Below are 6,778 nucleotides of genomic sequence, written 5' to 3' on the forward strand. Positions count from 1 at the left end.
GGAGCTCACTTGGGTTGGGGTGGGGGTATGTGTTAGGGTGGGGATATGTGTGTGAGGGAGAGCTGCTTGGAGAGAGTGGTGCCTGACCTAGAGCTGGGGGAGGAGGAACTGGGCGGGAAGGAGTGCGTTTTGAGTGGGCTGGGAGTGGGAAGAACAGGGGTCCTATGGCCCTCTGTGGTGGTGGATTTTGAGGAAGGCTGAGGCTGGGTCATTTTGTAAGCCACGTCATAGGGAGTTTGGACTTCTCTGAAGGACACTGGGGCATTGAGGGAGATTTTGAATCAGGGTAGAGTGAGCTTTGCATTTTAGAGAGGTCACTGGCAGCTGTGTGTGAACAGGTGGGGAGTAGGGCAGACTTGCAGGAGGGAGGCCAGTGATCCACTTAGCACTGACCGTGGGCTCACCGGGCTGTGTGGCGCTGTGAGGGGAGGGCAGGTGGAGAGCTAATTAGCAGTGAGGAGTCATTGTTCATATGGCATCTTGGGAAAGGGGAACATACTTAATTACCCCCAGTTATCAGGTGGGGATACCGGGGTCGAGAAGTGAGGTCATCTGTCCACAGTCTCAGTTAGGCATTGGACAAGTCGGCCTTGGGAACTCAGGTCTGTCTTATTCCAAAGCTGGTGTACCTCCCACTGCTGCCCCTGGCTGGTGAGTGAGTGTGTTTGTGTATGTGTGTGTGTTTGTGTGGGGGAGGCGCTGCAGGGTCTGACAGGCTGAGGAGCTTGGGCTTTCTCCTGACACCAGAGAGCTCCTTGGATGGCTTTAGGCAGGGCAGTGGGAGAGCCAGATTCTTGTGAGGTAACCTGACAGCTGCGTGGAGGCTGGATTTGTGGGAAGTGAGATTGGCAGTAGGAGACCAGCTAGGAGGCTTGCTGCCTGCAGATGGGACTCAAGTGGGGCCTTGAGGAGAGCCGCAGCAGGGGGGCTGGGTGGCGGGGAGGGAAGGGAGATGTGAAAGACAGGCTAGCTGTGGGGACGAGGGGGAGAGGGAAGGGACCGCAGGGTTGGTGTGGGTAGATGGGGCAGCAAATAAGGGGTGGGGCGTGGGATTGGGAACACAGGTCCAGTTAGGGACATGTTGGGCTCACAGTGCCATGGGGCAGCCAGGTGGGGATGTCTTGTAGAACAAACAGTTGGATAGTTCTGAGGCTGGAGATAATAATGATCAGGAAGTTTTAAGTTGAAGACTGGGACTGTGTCACGTGACAAGGGAATTCACCTCTTCAGGGATAGCTAGCAGGAAAGGGATCCCCACTAAGGAGTTAGACCGTATAGGGGTGGTGACCGGTGGCCAGGGAACATAGAAGGGGGGTGTCTGCCACTTCCGGGAATGCAAGACCAGGAGTTGTCATAGGTGCCAGAGTGGAAGGAACTGGACAAAGAAGGCTTGGTCAGGTGCTGTGAGCCGTCATGGAGAGATCTGGTAACTGGGGCTTGTAACCTTGGACTTGCCAACTTGAGCCACGGCAACCTTGCAGAGATGTTGTCATGGGCCCAGAGCCCAGTGGTAGGGGTCGAGGCCCTAATAGGTGGGGGCAGCAGAGGCAGGGAAGTTGGAGAGCTCTGGGGGAACCTCGCCTGTGACAGAGTAGCTGGAGGGAAGATGGTTGGCAGTTGGAGGGGAGATGAGACTGAGAGTGAGCTTTTGCAGTTCAGCAGAGGTGAAGTTGGAATTGCTCACGAGAACTTTTCTAGGAAGCTAAGGGGAGAAAAAAAAAGGAAGAGACCCCAAAATAGAATATGTAAATATGCAAAGATGGGTGAGTTTTCTGAACAGATCCCTTCTCCTGATATAACTCAAATTTGGCTGGGCTGGCATGGGCTGGGCTGGCACAGCTTGCTGGGCACATGGGCCCCATCTGGCCTGGGCCCCAGACCAAGCTCTCAGAGCCCTACCCTGTGCTGGCCTCTTGTCACCTCTGCCACAGGCCATGGCATCGCATGTTTGCTGAGAAAGTCAGGGCGGGGGTTAAATCTTCTCCAATCTCCGGGCCCCCGTGTGCTTACCCAGCTTCTCCAAGCCCCCTCTGGGCCTGGGTGGGGGTTAGGTCGGCTTGGCTGTGCCCCTGGTTTCCCTGGGCCCAGCCCTGTCTGGCTCCTTCACGCCCTACAGTTGCTGCTGACAGAATTCAGCTTCCTGTATGCTTGAAATGCCTCGTGCAGAGATCGAGGCACTGCCCTGCTGTACCCTGGCAAAGTGGCTGACAGCGATGCGGAACACTAGTACTCATCTATCAAGCCCCCTCTCTTTGCCAGTCCCAGAGCTAGGCACGCACAGATGCTATCTCAGCTGAACCTCAGGACGACTCTGAGAGGTAGATACTCCCCCTTTTTACACATGAGTGCTTCCTGTGGTCACGGGATGTGGGTGTGCTGGGAGACTAACCTTTCTAGGACTGGGGTGGGACTGGATGGGCATGATTCCAGCGGTCCATATCCTGGGGCCTCGTGCCTGAGTGCCAGGCCTGGAAGCCCATGGGAGGCACCGCGGGGCCTGCTTAGCACTCATCCCTTCAGGAAGTGGCATCTTGCTTCTTAGAAGGGATTCAATCTTCTAAATGAGACTGGCTGAGGGTTGGGTCTTTTCCACAGACAGCCTAACCTCTTGGAGCTCCCTTGTGTCCTGCTCGACATCTTCCCTTCCTACCTAAATTGCTAAGATTGGAGTGGAGATTGACAATGTGCGAATCAGAGCTGGCAGGGCTCTCAGAGCTGGGCTGGCGAATGTTCTAGATGACTGATGGAGTCAGCGTCCTTACGAGGCAACCCTGATAAGAGGGACAGGAATAGGGGCACCTGGGTGACTCAGTCATTAAGCGTCTGCCTTCGGCTTGGGTCATCTGGGATCCAGCCCTGCATCGGGCTCCCTGCTCAGCGGGGAGCCTGCTTCTCCCTCTCCTATTCCCCCTGCTTGTGTTCCCTCTCTCACTGAGTCTCTTTCTCTGTCAAATAAATAAAAATCTTAAAAAAAAAAAAAAAAGGGACAGGAGTAGGCACGGTCTAAGGTCCTGTGGTGGGGACTAGAAAACCAATCGCTTTTATGTAAGATGATGGGGTCTCATTTTCCCCCCTCCTAGGCCCAGATTCAGACTCACCATCTTTCTCAACCAGTGTTCCAGAAAGCCACACATGGTGGGTGGGAATTGGCCCAAGGAGGACCCTGGGCTAAGATCAGTAGCATTTAGCACTCAGCCCAATAAGGCAGTGCCTTTGGGAGGTTGGTTAAGAGGGAAGTCAATCTTCCAACGCTTTGCTACTCAGCCTCTTCCCTGAATGTTGTGTTCTGATCTGCCACCCTATTTTTGAAGGAGGTAGGCACAAACCCAGCTCCCCAGCACCTAAGAGCTTTTCTGTAGACATTTGTTAAATGACTGCCGATGTCCTAGGAGTCAGCCAGGATGACAGAAAACCCTCAAAACCCCATGAGAGGACTGAATTGGAACAGGTTATTTACCCTGAAAAAAGAATAGATTTAGAAGGGCATGACCTCCGTGTTGAAATCCCCTATTGAAATCCCCTGGCTCTATCCCAGGGAGAGGGATTAGACCTGGTCCGTGTGGCCTTGGAGGACAGATGTAGGACCACTGGGCAGGAGTCTTCCCCTGGGGGAGACGGCTCTCTAAGTAAGGTGGGCGAGCCAGCCTTGGAGGTGAGCTCATGGTCGCTGGGGGTATGTGAGAGGCTGTGTGACCACTGTCAGGGCTGCTGTGAGGGGCTCCCAGGCTAAACCGAATGTCAAGAATTGGGATTCTTAGACCACTGTATCTATGGAAGACTGGGCACGGTTTGTGGGAGACCACATGTCTGCAAGTGTTTCTTCGTTCAGGTGGCCACGGCAGGCTTGGACATCACATCAGAGCTGGGAGGGTCCTGGGACGCCTGTCCTACAGAGCTAGTTTTAAAAGCACATGCATTTCAACCTACAAACAAGAAGGACATGCAGAAAGTAGGATGAGAGAGCATTGCTGGTCTGTGGCCTAGAGTGGAGATCAACCAGAAGAAGCATAGCTGCTGTCTCTCCTTCCGTTAACAGGAGCAGAGGCTCAGACTGGGGCAAGGCCTTGCCTGACTTGGGTCAGTGGCCATGCCGGGATTTGTTCTCTGACCTCCCAGCCACTTCAAGTCAGGAGATTTTTGTTGGTCTGGATGGGCGCCACATGACTCCCACGAGATCCCGCTCTACCACAGGCCTTGGGCACTGAGAATAGAGGCTCAGAGATGGGGGTGACGGTGGGGTTATGGTGGGGCGGAGGGAGGAGGAGTTTGTCTCCAGAAAGGCTTGGGACTATCTGTAGCTGCAGTTTGGGCTGACTCGCTCTGTTCCAAAGTGGCCACCAGGTGGCACTCCCACCCCAGGCCCAGTGCCCAGCGGGCAGAGTTTGGGGGCTAGGACTCTGGGTTGCCCCCATGAAGCCATGGCAGGACCTGATATGTTTTAGGTGAGCTGAGTGCCCCTACGAAAGGAGAAAAGGTCTAGCTCTTACCTGCCAATCGCCTGGCCATCACTGACTATCCCCTTGTGGGTTTTTACTTTTGTCCCCACTTAGCAGGCCAGACCCCAATCTTAGCAATTTAGGGTAGAACCAAATGAATAAAAATGCATCTAGAATAGCTAGGATAGAGAACAGAGATGGAGGAATGGGATCCTGCTGGGAAGTGCTGACCCTCCGAGGTAGGAGGTGGAGGTCGTGACTCTGAGTGGGCCTGAGAGGAGGAGTCAGGCTTGGATAGGTGGGAAGGGGCCGGCACATCTGGGCAGAGTCTTAGGGGGCAGGCAGAACACGAAGGGAAAGGTGAGCTGTGGGACCAGGGCCTGCACAAGCCAAGAAGGGTTTCCTGTCTGCACCTCCCATGGTCCAGCCCTAAGCCCTGACATGGTCTTTAGAGGGTTGGGCTAGGCAGGTCCAGGGGAAGCTAAGGCTGTGGTGTCTAGCCTGTGCCCATGAGATAGTCACAGGCCTGCCAGACAGTGAGCACATAGTAAGTTGGAATTTCCAGACATGCTGTACATGTCCATAAACATTTTACTTTTGAGGTTTCTGCCAATGTTTTAAAACTGGGTGTTTCAGTAAAAATTTAATTTTCAGCTTCTTTTGAAACATCACATTACCTGTCCGACTGGGTGTGCTTTCCTGTGGTCCCTCCGACCGGGGCTGAATAGCTTCTTCCCTGAGTAGACAGAGCCTGTGCCCTCTCAGTGTTCCCCACCCCGTCTGCTTCATTGTTCTCCAGACTTCCCCGGTCTCTGCTGCCTCCCCCCGGCCATGGGTGCTAGTGGTGTTGGGTGGGGGGACAGTAAGAGCTGCTGCGGTGAACTGACAGCAGGCCTGGGTGGACACCAAGTTCTGAGGCCTCACAGCATGGTGGGATGTTAGGCGCTTGGGCTCCTTGTGCCTATGACTGCCCTCTTGTGAGGGGTGGGTCACTCCTTTGACCAAGCGTAGCTGTGGAATCAGGGCTGAGGAGGGGGACAGAGAAAGCTTCGAGAGAGGAGGAATGCTCTGAGTAGGGCTGTGAAAGGTTTGGCTTGGAAGGCTGGGGCGGGCTCCCAATGCTGTTTTGGGGCTCTGAACTTCAGGTCTGTGTGTGTCCATTACTCTCACTCCCCAAGGGGCCTTCTGGATTTGGCTGTGCCTCAGCTACCCACAGGGAAGACCTCTTCAAGGTATTTTCCTCCTGGATAGGAGCCCCTGCACCATTCCTTTCTCCCGGCCTTCTCCCCCCAGCTCCCGTCCCCCTTATGGGGAGCCATGGGAAATGGGAGGACAGAACGCACCTCCCTCAGGCCCATGAGCATTCCCATCTGTGGCTGCTTCTGCTGGTCAGTTTCCCACCATTTGCTGTGAGTGGGGATTATGTCCCCACGCTTGCTCCAGGCCCCCAGTGAGGCAGGCAGGCTCTGTCACCACCTTTACCATTCTCAGTGGATTTCCCTATGCTGCCTGAGGCAGGGAAGTCCATCCCTAAGCACCAGTCCAGGCCCTGTGCTTTCCCTGTGCTGCTCCTCTCTATGCCCACGGTCTAGTTGCTCTCTCCTTCTACAGAGCTATTGCCCCAATCATAGGCCTAGTTCTCACCTCCCCTGGCTGCCTGTAGCCGACCAGGAGTGGGCTGCCATCTGGCCCTTTGCCCCTACATTGGCCGGCTTGGGGGTGCCCATGAGTGCAGCAGCTGCTAAGCTGGGCATGGAGAAGCCCAGCCAGAGGCCCACCCTGGGACACGAGGTCTTCGGCATTACCCTCATCCTCCCCACCCCAGCCTGGAAAAAAAACTTCCCTGGCATCTACCCCGGTTTCCATCTGCTGCCCTGTTGCTTGGGAGGCTGAGCCCGGCCGCGCTGGCCTGCCCTTCTGCCCGGCACCTGGTAACCTGGGCCCTGTCTGGGTCTTTCTGAGGATTATTTGGCTGCAGACTCCAGCCATACACAGCAGGCAGCAGCAACAGCGGGCAGAGCACGGAGATCAGAGCGTTATGGTCTAGAATGTGAGTGGAGGCACCAGGAAGATGGCCCGAGCTGCTACTCCAAACCTCTCCAACTAGCTGTGTGACCTTGCGTATATCGCATTCCCTCTCTGTACCTCGGTTTTCTTGTTTGCAAAAGGAGCTGAGTAATAGCACAAACCTTAGAAAACGGGGAGGTGGGCAGAGCTAGAGTGAGGAGGCTGCACAGCATAGAGTGACCTCACTGAGGGAGAGGGTAGAAGCCCATGTGGCAGGACACTGAGGCACAGGGATGGGCAGCGGGGACTGCAGCCCACCTGGAGAAGGGTATCCA

The sequence above is a fragment of the Martes martes genome, assembly GCF_963455335.1.
Source record: "Martes martes genome assembly, chromosome: 7".
Classification (NCBI taxonomy): domain Eukaryota; kingdom Metazoa; phylum Chordata; class Mammalia; order Carnivora; family Mustelidae; genus Martes; species Martes martes.